Here is a 16,477-nt window from a genome sequence, read left to right as displayed (position 1 = left end):
CTCAATCAGAGAGGCAAGGGGGTCTGGATCAAAGTGAGTTAAGCGAGTAATTGAACTTTGTGGTTAGAAAGGTTCTCGTTGACATGTTGCCAAAAAAATTCCAGCACCACCACCACCCACTCTGCAGCTCCCACAGGTTTTGTGTGTGTATGTCAGGTTTGCAGCAGTGCAGAGGAGAGCTCAGGGAGGAACAACTCCTACTACGCAGCGCATCTGGTAATAAATTGTATGAATACTCCTCCTGTCACCTGCTTTGTGCAGAATGCCACTCTTCATGGTTGGCTATCTGTGTTGGGAGGGGTGAAGGGGGGGGGGGGGGGGGGTGCAGTGAAGTGGTTACACAAGCAAATTTCTTTCAGGCACAGTTGGGCTGCAGCCCGTGGGAAACACGGGCATTATGAAGTCAAGGCCAGTCTGATAGCCTCAACGGAAGACTAAATGATAAGAGCCAAGCATAAAAAGATTGCTGTTTGTATTATGAGCAGGCCTCACAATGAATCTGCAATGGATGTTTTGTTGATGCTTGGAAACAGGGCAGAGGAAAAGCTTTGATATCATGTAACAGTTGCCCACAAGTGTAGATACAAGCGCTTTTGTGCTGCAGGCAAAATTTATCTTTCCTTCTAACATTTTAAGCCACGTTAAATTTCTCCAGTGGACTATTCTATTGCTGACTATTGGGATTTAATAGTTCATTGTAAAGTGCACACAGTTGTTTTTTAATTAATAGCCAAATCATTCATTCATCAACTTAATAAAATGCAACTTTGGAAACTGTTTTGTACCTAACACGTGATGCCTGAGGCTCGCGGGCAGGGTCGGTCAGACAGACAGGCTGGCACATGTCCACTGAAGCCCAAATTAAAACGCTTTACAATCAGGCAGGGCGAAGGACGGCCCTGAGGCTTTTCAGTTTCCTTGTACAGGGGGTCTTATCTGAGGATCAACTTTCATGCAAGCACTCCCAAAGAGGGATGTTTCTTTGTTCTATCAAGACCAGTCTCCCCAGCTTCTCCCTCTCTCTGCCCCCTCTCCCTCTCTCTCTCTCTCTCTCTCTGTGTGTTTGAAATATATGAGGAAATGTAATAATGAGGGGGGGAAAAAAGCCCAAAGTAGTCCATTTGTACCCTACCGTATGCTGCAAAGACAGAGGACAGCTACATGACTGTTACTGAGTGGCAAGCTCCAGTGGCAGCACAACAAATAAGAAATATTTACTGCTCTATTCCCTCTCCTTTCCACTTTCCCGGGAATGCCCGGTTAATTGAAGATGGTAATCATTCATTCATTGTTTGCTGATGCAAAATGTAGCTGATGTGTGCAGAAATGTGCTCTCCGTGAGGCCGCCGTTGGTTTGTGTGGAATGAATACAATGTTGGACACAAAAGGAGCGCGGCAGAATGAAAAGTGTCAATCTCCACCTGACTCAGAGCCCATTACAGGGTGAGAGAGGAGACAGATGTATGTGTGTGTGTGTGTTCCTGCTAGTGTGTGTGAGTGAGTGGGAGAGGTATGAGAAAGACAGCCAAAGGTGTATAAAGAGTACACATCCATTCACTGTCATGATTAGCAGCTATTATCAACAGCCTGAGCTGGTTGCCAGTCAGGCTGAATTATTCTGCAGTGAATCGACTTAGCAGGCAGTTTGACCGATGACTCTTTCCTAACGCTGAGCACTAACTCTGCTCAGTCTGATTTCATTTCCTACCTTTTCTGTCACTCCTCACATTGATTGGCTCCCGTGCTTTCAACTAGAACCTCTCTTTTTATCAAACCCACCCTCCTTTATTTCTGCTGCTGCTTTTCCTTTGTCCGCAGCATCGAGTTTGTCCCTTTTTTCCCCGCTTTAGCTTAGCAGGAAAAAAAAAATTGTCAGAGTGGGCCTTCTGTGTATGCACACATGCATGCATGTGGACAAATGTGCATGCATGCATGTTTGTTTGTGTGTGTGTATGTGTGTGAAGTTTGCAGGGCAGGGCAGTGCAAGCAGCAGTCTGATCCATACTAATGTTCATTGATAGGAAAATCAATGGTGCATTGATCCAAGCTTTGGCTCTGACAGAGGAGAGAGGGGAGGTGAAAGTGTGATGACTGGCGGAAGAGCAAGAGAAAGAGGAAGGCGTGAAGAACGAAAGGGCTGAGCAGATGAAGGTAAAAGGTAAAGCACCGCAGGGCTGTGTGTGCCTGCAGATGACAGAGATGGGACTAAAGCCCTGATGGATGCTGTCGGTGATGAGTAACTATATGTGTGAACAACCTGTCGTGGCCTACTATTCTCTTTTCTCTCTCTGTTTCGCAGAACTGCTCTCGAGAGTGGATGAACAAGCCTCAAATGGAACCTGAGAAGCAAAAAAAAAAGGAAAAAAAGAGGAGAAACAGGAGAGGAGAGTAGGAGGGGAGGGAGAAAATCAATTTTCCCAGACAGAGGCAGGCTGGTCTAATGGAGGTCTAAAAGAAGAGGAGGAGGAGAGGACATATTTTCCTCTGATTACCTCCTGTAGCCTTCCTGGCAAACCTTCAAAGCTGTAGCGTTGCTAGAACGGTCTCACTCGGCCCACCTTTTTGTAGGAGAAGGTGTGGAGACTGGTTGCTTCTTTCACTCAGCAGCAATCAGGCTGTGAGGTGGACAAGACGGTGCAGCAACAACAACAAAAATCCCAACACAGCGAGGAAATGGCAAGTAAACACTGACCTGAAAGACACTTTAGAAAATAAAATCCTGCTCCGATGAGCAGAAACGACCATTTTTCTCTTTTCTTTGAATTCTGAACATTTGAATGGGACATCGAAGGTAATTCTCTCTTTTTCTAATCTCCATGCTGCCCTTTCATAGCAGTTATGTAACCTGTTAGATCTCCAAGGGAGAAGATGAGCTGGATTAAAGGGATAAAGGCTTCCATTTGGCCAAGATGACCCATTTATAAAGCATAAAGAAAGGAAATTTGTCCTTAGTGTCTCTATCAAATGAAGGGAGATATCTGGAGTACCCCCTTTTGCTTGTGCTTCTCCGCTCAGATGGCCTATGACCAGGTTGCTATGTTCAATTTCCTGCAACAGACTGGATTGTTATGAATTGGAGTGGAGTGGACCTTCAGTGCTATGCAGAGAAATTGCGGGCACTGATTTGTTCCAGTTGTACCTAAGTGAATTTTAAATCTTGTTTATGGCTGTCATCATAAAATAAAAAGTGTTGCACGCCAAGGAAACGAGACGAGCAGAAATTTGGCTTGTGGAGCATCAAACCGCTGGCCGAGAAAAGCAACAATAAATCCAAACGCTGCAGATTGCAGTTGTAGGAAAAATAGACTCGAGTGGCTTAGGAAATGATTTCAAATGTAATGAGAAACAAGGCATCTGAAGCTGGAATCTGTGACCCACAGTAGCACCAAAGAGGAACAAAAGAGACTCAAAAACAAAAAGAGGGGGGACAGATGTGGCTCCAGTATCCTCAAACTCCCTCCACTCCAATGGCCACTGTACGTCTGCTCCTGAAGCTTTGGGCTCGTTAAAACCAGTGAATGTTCAATCGGCTATTAAACAGTGTTTCAATGAACTTTTCCTTTTCTTTGGACCACTTAATGTACAAATACAGTGTTTCCCTCCTGGGAGAAAAGACACTATAGTATGGAGGGAGAAAAAAGCTCAGAAGGGTTTGAAAAGCTATTAAATGTTGCTGAGGGAGAGCTTGAAACACTGTCTGTCTCTCTGTTTCTCTGTCTGTCTGTCTGTTACTGGGTTTTTTTTTTTGCTTCCTCCCTCCCTGTCTAGTTGGCTCTTTGTGTTTTTTTTTCCTGTCTCTCGGCCTGTGAGGTGAAAGTGGCTTCCATGGTAACGACACACTCTGTTTATGCCACTACGTCTCACTTCATCACAAGCTGTTGATGGCTTTGATTTGCATGCGTGCCTATGTGTGAGTGTGTGTGTTTGCCCCCCACCCTTCCTGAAAAATACCCCCTCCTTCCCTGAAACACACTCGCACATCATACAGGTGTTCACGAGACGAGCAGGACAGGTTAAAACTATTGTTCAGCCGTTTGATGGTTCACATTCCTCCATGAAATAAAAGAGAAATCAGGCTCTGATGCTTTTATTCTGTCAGTTTTTAGAGGCACAGTTCACCCTTTTTTTTAATTAATGGCAAAACGAGGGGGAAAAAGCAGACTGTGACCTATGAAAAGCAGATGCTTTTAGCATCCCGAACAATGCTTTTCAATCTGTTTCCTCAAAAGAGAGAGACAGAGGGGGGAAAAAAAGCCAAACAAAACCCACCAAACATGCTCCGACTTATGCATTTATCTTGTTTTAGGTGCCATATGGTGCTCAACTTTCAAAAATCTTCAACTCAACAGCAGAATGGAAATTGGCACTTCAGCTGCTAAAACTTAAAAAAGAAAAAGAAAAAAAAAAGTAAATTTAATCATACTCATTTCCTCGTCCTGCGGGCTGATCCCGTACACTTAACCACTTAAATTAGCAGCAGAAACAATGATTATGACTTCTTTTCACCAAAACCAGTCACCCCCAATTAGTGGGGAAAGGGGTGTGGGGGGGTGAGAGTTGAGGAGGGAAGGAAGGGAGGGCCTGGCTAGCCGGACCCCTGCAGGGCAGAAAGAGAAGGGGGTGGGGGGGTGGCAAAAATGGATTCCATACCAGGAAATCCATTAGGGCAGGGAACGGCGTGGAGCTGGCAGCCACAGAGTGGTCGCCGTGTTTTTAAAAATTCCTCATTAGGTGTAATTTCTAAATTACAATCAGCGCGGGCAGAATGAGAAAGCGAGGATCTGACCAACTCATCAGGATAATCAGGGTAATAGCATGATCAGGCGTGCGCACGTGTGTGTGTCTCTGTGTATGTGTGTGTGTGTGTGTGTGTGTGTGTGGTGGAGCAGAGAGGCAGAAAGACAGATGAAAAACCAAAGGGAGCCGAGGAGGATGGAGGGTGAATTTTAATGTTGCTGCTGATGCTGCTGGTGGACACTGACTTTTACTTATTATTCTGTTTTGTTTATTTATTTATTCATTAAATGATTTTTCACTTATTTATTTATTTGGAAAGTAACTGATCTAGATAATTGCTGCATGGGTGTTGGGGGGGGGAAAACTAAAGCAACAAGCTAAATGGAAAGCATGAGTCTCCCTCTCTCTCTCTCTCTCTCTCTCCCTCTCTCTCTCTCCGCTGTGGTCTCACTCACTGAATAAGAGGATGGGGATCGAAAAACTAGTGAAGGCAATGCAAAAGAGTGGGGGTAAAAAAAAAGGGAGGAAGACGAGGGACGGTGGGGAGCGAGAGAGGGAGTCGAGGGGCCTCTGTAAGGGAGAGAGAGAGAGAGAGAGAGAGGGGAGGGGAAATGGCAGGAAGGGAGGAGGGAGGGAGGGAGGGAGGAGAAGAGGTTAATTTGCACATATTAGAGAGGGCAGGATTTTTCATTAAAAAGAGATTGAAGTTGATATATGCCTGTGCGCTCCTGACACACTGTACACTCTGATTGTGTTAAGTCCTTGACAGAACAAAGGATTGCCCCCCTTTACTTTCTCTCTCTCGTTCTCTCTCTTTCTCCATCTATCTCTAAGAGCCACTGCAGCCCCTGCTGCAGCTCCGGCAGCCTTCTGCGGCTTTATGGAGCTGTTTCATGGTGAATAGAAGCTCAGCCAGAGTGTCATATCACCTCAGGTCCTACTCTTTAATGCATATGCATACACTTGCTTTCATTCCCATGAAAATTAATTGCGGAGAGAAAATGTGTTTTTATTGCATCTCTGTGATCGCGTGTAGGCTGGATCTGGTGGTCCGGAAGGGCTTCAGAATAAGTACAGACTCAACAAACAGTTTAGTTCACTTGTGTCACAGGAAGCATAACAAACCAACGTGTTTTTGTTATTCCTATTTCCGCGACTGAAGGAAGCGTTAAATAAAAGAGCCACATTCAGCACATTGTGGCGACACAGTTGCTCGTTTAGCTGGTGGTGCTTCCAGAAAGGTGGTTGGACAATGACAGAACCTCCAGTTCATTGTTCAAGGCTGCCATTCAGGTAAGCTGAGCTCTGCTTGTCGAGGCGCCCGAGGAGAAGTTATACCTGCCGCAGAAACAACAGAAGCAATCACGGCGATTCCTGTTTTTATTTTTGATCTACTGCTTTTAGGACACATGCAACTGGTCTAAATTGCTCCCTTCTTCCATGTTTCTCTCTCTCCGTTTCTTTTATCTTGTTTTCTGCGGGCCACATCTGTCATTCCTCGCTGGAGGGTTATACCTGATCTTTGACCTTAGTTAGCGCGGCCCCTGAGACCTGTTTCACACAAGCACACACATACACCGAGGCCTGCACACACAGAACAGGAGGCATCGATTGGCGATAGATAGATAGAGCGGGGCTGGCCTGATAAGAAGGCCATATTTGATGTTTGTTCTCACAGTGGAGAGAGAGGCAGAGAGAGATTAAATCACAATGAGCAGCCTGCTCCGTCCTTGGCTTCGTCCCCACTCGAGGCTTTACAGGAGTTTAGGGGTCGAGCTGAAAGAATGACGGGTGAGGGATTGTGGACAAGGGGCGCCAAGCCTGCTTAAATCCACTGTGCTAAGAGCCATTGATTAACATGGCCTGTAATGTTATTCAAGAGGTGTGTGTGTGTGTGTTTTTGCACAGTCCAAGGTTTTCAGCATTTCAAGCTGCACAGTCCTTTGTCCTCCCTGAGCAATGTTATAAACTGACTGACAGCCATCAATAGATGCCTGTTTCACAATGGCTGTGCACTCAGGTCTGCTTCCTGTGCACACTGAGCTCCTCTACCTACTGCTGCTCTGCATATTCTTCATGTTTTCAAAGATCTCCATGTGCAAATGGTCAAATATGTCTTTTAACCTGCCTTTGAACACTCGTGTAAGGGTTTGTAACGTAACAGGAAGCACTGTGCTCACACATGAGAGCATGTGGGTGAAAATGAATCTCAAAAAAAATTATCACAATCTACTGGTCATACAGCATGAGTGAGCGAAACTGTGCTGAATATAGCAAAGCTGCTCATGAATTCAGTGCTTTAGAGGAAGAGAGTTATCACCAGATGAGTAAGACAGGAAGTGAGGAAGAGACTGCTATGTTTAAAAAAAAAATGGGCACGGTAATAAATTCATGTCTGCTTACGTATTTTGTTAAAACTGCACACGTGTGATCAATAAAATAAAACGAATTTGTGGGAAACATAGCTGTAAACATGTGCAATGATAAATGATTACATGCACAACCACACACACACACACACACACACACACACACACACACACACACACACACACGTCACTGACAGACACACTTGAGCCAGTTTGAAGCTGATTATAAAACTGTTCAAAACTCAGGATGTCGTATGTCTCGTGATGGGTTTTGGAGCATTAATCAATTACCTTTCACCTCCCTTTCCATGGCTCAGTGTTACAGCTACATTGTTTAGTGTTCACTCGCTGTGTATGGATTGTAAAAACTTTTGTGTCTCACAGTGAAACCATGCCCTTAAAAATCCTCAGTGTGGTAACTGAGACATCCACACCCCCTCTCTCCCATCCTAACCTAAATTTTGTCCCCGGTGCTAACTCATCACTAAGATTCAAATTTAAAAGGTTTCTCCCTATTGATTATTACCCATGAGTGGTCGAATCACAACACACCAAGCCCTTTTCTGGCTGTTCTGGCAGTGCACTGACCTAGGAGTCCCTTTTACATATGACCAGAGCCAGCTCGGGATTCAAATCCCCCAGCCGAAAAAGCAGCATGTGTACGTATGAAAGGCTGTATATGTTGGCCAGTGTGTGCGCGGTCTCAAGGGCTGGGAGATTATGTCGACAAAAGGTGCACCTGGTGCTTTAGATTGAGTTTCTCTCCTCCCCTTCCTCCCTTTATCCCACTTCCATCCCCCCTCTCCTTCTCTCGTCTGGCCATTTTCAACATTACCCTGGGACTTTTAAAAGATTAGACCAAGTCTTTTCTAATTGGGCCACTAATGCCTGTTAACAGTTTGCAATGAGGGAGACTAATGGAGAATGAGACTCTTTAATATATATATATATATATATATGTATGTATAAAATACCTCCTGCTTATGGGAACACACTTTTGAGTTATTTTAGACTCTTACATAATCAAGTGTAGTGTGTCAGAGCAGATTATTGAGTCCCTTCCCTATGTAACTCAGATCTAATGGTTTTCTGTGCAGCCACTGATTAACAAGATATGCATGTGTTTAGTTACATGTATCAATGTGGGTGCAAGGGTGAAATGATATGGGCACGGTAAGAGAAAAGAAATTATTGTTGTTTTTAGTGAAGGTCTAGAGTCTGATGCTGCAGGTTTTTCTTATGTTCTTTCTCTGTCACTTTAATAGAGGATGTGTTACACTGTGGGTAAAACTGGGAATTAAAAAAAAGCAGCAGGGTGTTCTGATAATATAGCATTGTCAGTACTGGTGTATCACTATGTTAGTGTTAGAACTGCAATACTTACACAGTTCAGTCCATAATTATCCAAGCTGTGGGGTCGATCCCACTCCAGATGGTCAACAGATAAGTCAGAGGGGGTCCTGAGATGATTAATGGGTAAGGGAGTCAGCATACAGAAAGCTCACCTTCACAACCTTATTTTACTTTTTTATTTTTTAACTTTGTCTTCAACTTTACATTTAAATGTGAAGTTTTAAGAGGAAATATCTGTATGTAGGAACTCCTAATACGTGACACTTCAAGCTAGCAATGAATACGAGCTGGAGCTAATATTTAACAGTTTTAACAAGTATTCTTTTCTATGAAAATCAAATTTAAAAAGACATTTTAAAAAAACAGAAGAGTTGAAAATATGCTGACAAATGGGGGAACATAAATAACTACCTTTAGATTTCAACTGTAGCTTTGTAACGCCAAAGGAAATGCATTTGTAAATGGATTTCACATACTTATCACACCATTCGTGTAACCTTTTTTAATCCTCTAGTAGTGCTGCTGCAGTGTGGTGGCCCTGAGAGGTCGAATGCACTGCAGTGTAAGAAAATACCAGAGAAGGGAGGCAGGGGTAACGAAAGTAGAAAAAACAGGAAGGAAATTGAATAAAAAACAACGGAAGTGGAAAAATAGAGAACGGAAGTTGAGTAAAACAAAGGGGAAGTAGAAAAACGAGAATTTCAGTCAAACATGACAGAAGTAGAAAGAAAATGCAATAAAAGCTCACAAAAAATTAAAAAAAATTTAAAGCTGAAAAACCCAATAGAAGTGATTTAGAGGGGATAATAACATGAAAGATCAGCTGTAGTAAATGACTAATAGCAATCTATACAGCATTATATGAATAATGTGATTTGAACACAACATTACCATCCCTCTTTTTCTCCCTCACAACACCAGTTAATCCTCCACTTCTTCGTCTCAGTGCAATCCTTCCCATGTTTCTGTCACCTCCGCACCTTTTTTCCTGCTTTTCTTGTGTTTCATGTGCTTCTGCGGAATTTTTCTATTTGCACTGTGTTTGGACCGAAAACCTTATTTGAAATGTTGTTGTTGTTGTTGATGATTAACAGATGTTCTTATTTGGATTCTATTCCCACCTTTATAGTTAGAATATCATTTTTCAGTTTAAACGAACCTCAGCAGAAAACCTCTGGTTTCTGCAGCTGCTTGAAAGAGAAATCATGTAGTAAAGTAATCTGTTTGCACGCGTTTTTCTGGGTGAAATGCAATCACGGTTCACCAGGATCAACCCTTTTCTGTTTTTTCCTTTTGTCTCTCTTCAGAGAAATAATAAAAAATTAGCATCGGCTTCTTTGTGTTTTTCAAGGTTCCTACTACGGCATTCGCACGACCCTCGTCAACCTTTCTCATCTTTTATTTCAAGGAGTTATCCCAACTCATGCAACAAGTCCAGCACACATAAACATTTCACACACACACACCCTAATCTTCAACTCTTCAAATGCAGTACCCTGTTTGGCCGCTTACCTCCACAGTATTCATTTTATATATAAGAAACTGAGTCGGTGAGCGTGTGTGTGTGTGTGTGTGTGTGTGTGAGAGAGAGAGAGAGAGAGAGAGAGAGAGCATCACATGTGTACCCCCTCACCCACCCTCTATTTCCAAAACACACACACATACACACACACATACATACACACACGCCTTCCGTCCAGCCCAAGGGTCTCCAGTCTGCATAATAAATGAGGCTTGCTGATAGGTGGAAGAACAGGGGAGGGAGTTGGTTCTCTCTCTCTCTCTCTCTCTCTCTCTCTCTCTCTCTCTCTCTCTCACACACACACACACATACACACACACCGGCCTGTACCATTACACAGCTTGGGTCTATACCACTTAACAGCTGCTGCTGGAGAAATCCCAGGTCTCTTACCATGCCTGTTGTTCGCTCATTTATCCTGATTGCAGCAGCGGCTAGACTTCTCTTCAATCTCTGATGTTCAGATTTCAATCCTAGAAATTAGCTTAAAGTCTCCACAGGGATTTCTCCTTTCACGTCAGCTACAGTGTCCTTGAGCAAGGCACTCATGCCACGCTGGGGGCAGCCCCCGCCCCCCAGGTGTTTGCATGTGCAATACTGCCTACATTTGCAGCTTTTCCCTGATATTTATTGGCTAACTGTAAAAAACAAAAAACACGCATACAGCAAGAGAGGCAGAACTATCAGAGGCTTTGCTTTCTTGAGGTCGAACATTTGTTAAGCACGTGGAGGCTTTCTTGAATACTAAAATCACATTTCTCACCTGACAACAAGTACAAAAGAGGAATAATTAATAATATTCCTCTCCTCGACTCTATCATTATCATTTATGGACACTCACATACATGCACACATGAACCGGGGCCGAAATTATTTAATAATATGAACCCCCCTAACCCCCACCCTCCCTTCACATAGTCGACCATTTGAAAGTAATTATCAGTAATGATCTGCCGGTGACTGATCTATTTTTACCTGATGATCAAACCAGATCTCATCTTAGATCTATATCCCGTGACATTCATTATAGCCCCACAAGATTACATTCATCTCTGCCAGCACCACCTGTCCTTGCGATGGTGTTTCATTCTTCAGCCAGAGCCCATTCAAAGTGATGGTAAATATAGCAAATACAGATTAGGATGTAAGATTTTTATTATTATAATTAATATTACTTGTAAGTGTGTGTGTGTGTGTGTGTGTGTGTGATTAGCTCTATCCCACTGTTTTCTTTAAATTATTTCCGGTGTTGAATTTTCACCTGTTTAAATCGGGTTAACTCTTAATCCCTTGTACATACATTATATATATATATCAGTTTTATGTATTTTTCTTTTTTTTTCTTTTTTTTCTTTTTTTCTTTTTTTTTTTACCGTGCATGTACATAGGCACAGCACACCTTTTAAACAACATAACACAATATAAATAGGAGCTGAAGGGGGAGAAATGCCATTTGGAAAGAAAACAGGGGCTTTCTAAATGAGTTTAATTGAGTTTATACATAATTCAGTGCATTTCTGTGTGGGTCATGCAGCTTCCCTGCAGTGTGCTGCTGTGGTCGATGGTCTTCAAAACAACAGCCCGCAGGTCGCCACAGTAGATAGGAGGCTCTACTTCTTTTTTTTAAAGAGGTAAACACTACAGAAAAACAACCAGCTGTGACGACAGAGTAAAGTAAGACGATGCTGCTAACACCCCCCATTTATAAACGCCATTAAAATATATATATTCGCAGGAGATCACATAAACACGATCCTAAGGTCACACGTGACTTTAAAATATTTCCTGCTGTCGTCTCACATCATTAGATCCTCATTTAGCATAACATCACTGCGCAAAAAGCGCATTACACCAGTCTGTCTACAGTGGGGGGTTTTATTAGTGTGTGTGAAAATAAGAGTTTTTAAAAATTATAAATATTAATAAATCAGCCGTAAAATGTAAAAAAGTGTTTTATAATTTATTGCAATAATAGATTTGAATTTTGATACCCTGAAACACAAATCAAAGCATCGCGGAGCTTCACGTTTAGCCCGCACGGCTGCACTGAGCACCGCTCCTCGATGGCAGAGTGCTTTAACCGGGGAGCTGCATTTCCCCTTCCCCGCTCAAAGGGGAAAAGCAGACGCGGAAACAAGAAAAAACAACCGTTTCTTCAAACACCCCCCTCCCTCCCTTCACCGCTGAATTGTTGATGGCATCAGCTCGCGGTGAAGTTCTCTTTCTCGCTTCTCTGCGGTTTTCCGAGCTTCCTTTCTTCTCGCTCGTAGCGGGAGCCGCGAGGGGCGCGAGGCAGGGCGGCTCTCGAGCCGTGCAGCGACGCACTCTGAGCGGCAGGCGAACGGAGCAGGCGCCGCTGAGTCACCGGGACACGCTGCAGCTCAGAGAGGCGACCAGGAAACTCTTGGCTGTGCTCCTCCGCATTGCCAACACTTTTATTATACAACGCTTTTTATTTAAATTAATTACTCTATGGTAATTATTGAGACTGAACTCAGCCTATATCTAAACTATATTTTATTGCTATTTTTAGTTTTATTTATTTAGGCGTGAGTTTTTATTGTGTTGGAAGCAACACCACAAAGCCCCCCAAAATACATTCCTATATTATAGTTTTAAAAAATATACGATAATATTGCATATGTATTAATTATTATTATTATTTTACACAATTTCCACAATTATGATTTTTCCACACAGACAGATTCACTCAGTTTTGTGAGCTTTTACTTCTGTACTTGTTTACCATCTTTCCATAGCTGTGTGTAGTTTTAATCTCTCTGTAATATTTCAGCATTATTGTCATAATTTTCAAGCTGCGTATAACTTCTCACCGCTATAGGCAACACAGTCTATGGCGGTCCAAATGCTTTGCAGAGCTTTTCAGATCTGATCGAGGGTGACATGTGGGCAAATTTGACTTTGAAAGTAAAAAGGGTGCTCTGCTTGTTTACTGTCAGTTGTCCTGCTTTGTAATTTTTGCAGTGGCATCAATAAGCTTCGAGGAAACTGCGAGGTGTAATTCAGCTGGAAGGCACACACACACACGCGCACACAAAGAAAGAGAGGATTCTGAGAATAGTGTATATATGCATGTGTGTGTGTGTGTGTGTGTGTGTTTGTGCCGGGGGTGACAGAGGAGTGTCACTTAGCAGAAGAATACGAGCTGTCTGAGAATGAAGAGGGATGAGGCTGAATCCTGCTGCTTCTCCTCGCCACCATTATCCCACAGGAGAGCGACCTGTGGGGGGGCTGACACACAAATACACACACGCGCGCACACACACTCTCTCTGGGAATCTCCTCAGCTGTTCCCTCCACACTCTGTCTCTTGCACCCTTCCTCCTCTTCCTCCTGCCCTCACGGCCCTAAACACCTCTGTTTGCCGGATCTGGTTCCACTCGGCACCGGATCAGGGCCCCTGGCAGCTGACTAAAGGGTTCTGCCCAGGATTAAGTCTCCTAATGGCAGCCACTCTGTGATGATTTACACTGCATTACTGTACAAACCAGCGACAGCCTCCTCCTTCCTAATGGTTTATTACACCGAAGCCTCTCTCGGCTTTATTGCTCTTTGCTCTCCCTATTTGAGGCTGGGGTCTAATTAAATAATTTAGCTGAATTACCAAACATATGCCGAAACCCGTGTAGAGGAATTATTTTTGGCATCTGGCGAACTTGTTTTATGGCTTTTGTTGTAGTTTTATTTCTGCTCGGTCCGGAGTGTGACAGAATGGGAGCGATGATTGCGACAAATATTGTAAGTATGTTAAAGTTCACGTCCTGTGGAAACTGCGCATCTTCAACCTGTCGGCTTTTCAAAATAATAGCCCCCTGAAAGCATTTTTAGGAGGTTTATTTAACATCAAGTTTGACTTTTTTTTTTTCCCCTTTTCACTCAGTAAAGGAGTCAATTCGTTTACACACTCTTGGTTTTCACTCCATGGGGGTGAATTCACGTTTTTGATTTTAAATTATGCTGGAACAAGAGGCTGACGCATATAAGACAAATAAATTAAAATCTTATAAATGGAAAAAAAAAAAAATCACACTTGGTGTCAACCTCCAGCAGCAGCTTACTTTTCTAGGTTTTCTTTAATGTAAGGCCTCTACTTATTTATAAAAGTCAAATGACACATTTACAAATCAAGTTTGATCTTTCTGCATTGCTAGTTGAAATATTTCTTTAACTGTTGTAAAATGTTTTCCCCCAAGATTTTAAACCCATAAATATAAAACCTCCTTTTCACTGCACTTTTCTCCATATTTATTTATTTATCATTTGGGGCTTATTCAAAGCCTTCACAAACACTAATCAATTACAAAAGCCTTACCTGGAAAAAGGGAGAACATTTAAGTAGAAACTGAACCGCAGAGTGAGCATGCTCAGTGTGAGACAGGTATCTTTAATGCTGCAGAGCATTCCTCGGTGACAGCGGCTCAGCCTGCCTCTGAAGCCGCAGATATCTGCCCTACATTTGTCTAATCATCCCGGGCTTAACCCTCCTGCTGGCCTGCTATCTGCTCTATGTGTGTGTCTGAGTGTTTTGAGTCTGTATGTGTGTGTGTATAAGAGAGAGAGCTCTCCTGTCTCCTAACACCGGGGCTTAGTCATGTTTTGACTTTGTAATCAGGCACCTGGTTGGGCAGCACACAGGGGTCCTGAATCAGCTGGTAAGCCCTCCCAACCCTGGAAAATGCTTCTGGGGGAGCGTGATCGATGATGGACACAGTGGCTCTGGCCCGCATGCGTGTATGTGTGTGTGCGTGTGTGTGAGAGAGAGAGGCAGGGCTGTTAGTGGGAGGCTTATAAAAGATGGTGGAGGTGGGGAAGTGGTGGTGCTGGGGGGGTATGCGTTTTAAACAGCCTGGCTTTGATTGACAGGGCTGATAGTGAGTGGAGGGTGGATGGATGAGGGGAGGTCACAGTGAGGGATAGTTGGCAGTGGGAGGGGTGAATGAGCAAGTCCTCGGGTAAAGGAAAAAGGGGGGTTGCGTTGTTGAATGCAGGTTAGATTCTGGGTGTATTTGTGTGTGTACATGCAAAACGCGCGGGCGGGGGAGTTCAACACTCCTAAGGAGGGGGTGTATTTTCGAGGGAGTAGGGGGGTGCAGGAGGAAAGTGAGCTTTTAATTACCAGGGCAGAAGCAGATGTAGCAGAATGGTGCCCCCACCTCTTCAACGCAAACACAGCAGCGGCAGCTGGAAGTCATCAGCTTTGGTTGTGGGTGCATATTTGTAAGGACAGGAGCCCCGAAGCACAATGTTTAAATTTAAAGATGTTGAGTTTCTATTGGCACTTTGGTTGCGCGATGATTATTTATTTTTCTCCCCCAACCCCCCCTCACCTCCCTTCTTGTTACAGAATAATTCACATCCCGCTTAGCGCCTCTTCGTCCACGATTTACAGTGTAATTAATGGCACGGAGTATAAGTCAGGAAAGGTTTGACTCTATTCAAAATACAGCTTACAAGTCCGCTCGTAAGAGTGGCTTCAAACTGGGGGGGAAAGAAACCACTGTTTTAACAGGAACATTTTAATCTCATCTACACTCACCTCGTAAATCATCTGACATATGGGCAGAAAGGACAAAAATAACATGCATTTAATCAGCGAATTAAAATATATGCAGCTTGTCATTTATTTTTTGATAATATTAGTTGTTTTAAAGAAGTATTTGTGAGGTGGTTTAAAACTAGTGAGTTTATGAGCGGGATTTTTAAACTGTGTGCATTTGTTTTGAATTAAATGTCATCTTATTGAGGTTTTTTTTTTTAGTGTTGTTTTAGCACCAGGCCGGATGAAAACTAGTGTCCAGCCCTCTCTCTGGTTCATTTAGTTTCTTTTCTACTGATCAGCGTCACAGTAAAAGCAAACACATTTACAGCATGTGTGTTTTTGTGATCGCCTACAAAAAGTGGCCAAGCTTAATAAGTTATTTAAACCTCATCTTTTATATAATTTGTTACATTTGTTTGAAAAAAAATTCTTAAAAAAAGAAAAATGTATTACAAAAAAAAAGAAAAGAAAAAAAACTGCATTGCATACTCAGCAGCCACTTTATTAGGTACACCTCGTCTTTATGGACCCGGTCTTTCCCCTTCAGATGAGTCTTAATTCTTGATGGCACAGATTCAACAAGATGCTGGAAACATTCCTCAGATTTTGATCCACACTGACACGAAGGGATCACACAGGAGTTGGAGATTTATCTGCTGCACATCCATGATCTGACTCTTCCGTTGCACACATCCCAAAGGTGCTCAACTTGATGGTCATGATTAAGATTATTTGAATTTTGTGACATGATGCGGTCATCAAATAATAATAGAAGAAAATATCTCCACAGTCAGTTCAGACATAAACCGTACTTCATAACTGTAAAAGTCTAATGCATTTTTTTTTACTGATACCTTGATACAAACACCAAACGCTGCTCTTACTTATCCAGAGTGTTTCTTTAATTTTCTTTTTTTTTTTTGAAATACATTGTCA

At 42.9% G+C, this 16,477-nt stretch overlaps 2 long non-coding RNA genes across 2 annotated transcripts; one reads left to right on the top strand and one right to left on the bottom strand.

Moving 5' to 3' along the window:
- The first annotated feature begins 151 nt into the window (after positions 1-151).
- Positions 152-3,668, top strand: LOC109203521 (uncharacterized). The gene is made up of 3 exons (XR_002063254.2): positions 152-216; positions 2,022-2,158; positions 2,300-3,668. It is a non-coding gene; the product is annotated as an uncharacterized LOC109203521 (long non-coding RNA).
- A 4,792-nt stretch (positions 3,669-8,460) lies between these two features.
- LOC112847930 (uncharacterized) lies at positions 8,461-14,489 on the bottom strand. The gene is made up of 3 exons (XR_003221772.1): positions 14,315-14,489; positions 8,936-9,014; positions 8,461-8,566 (listed from the first exon to the last, which is right to left on the bottom strand). It is a non-coding gene; the product is annotated as an uncharacterized LOC112847930 (long non-coding RNA).
- Positions 14,490-16,477: the final 1,988 nt, after the last annotated feature.

Source organism: Oreochromis niloticus, linkage group LG9 (genome assembly GCF_001858045.2).
Source record: "Oreochromis niloticus isolate F11D_XX linkage group LG9, O_niloticus_UMD_NMBU, whole genome shotgun sequence".
Taxonomy (NCBI): Eukaryota; Metazoa; Chordata; class Actinopteri; order Cichliformes; family Cichlidae; genus Oreochromis; species Oreochromis niloticus.
This window is presented reverse-complemented; position numbering and strand designations above follow the sequence as displayed.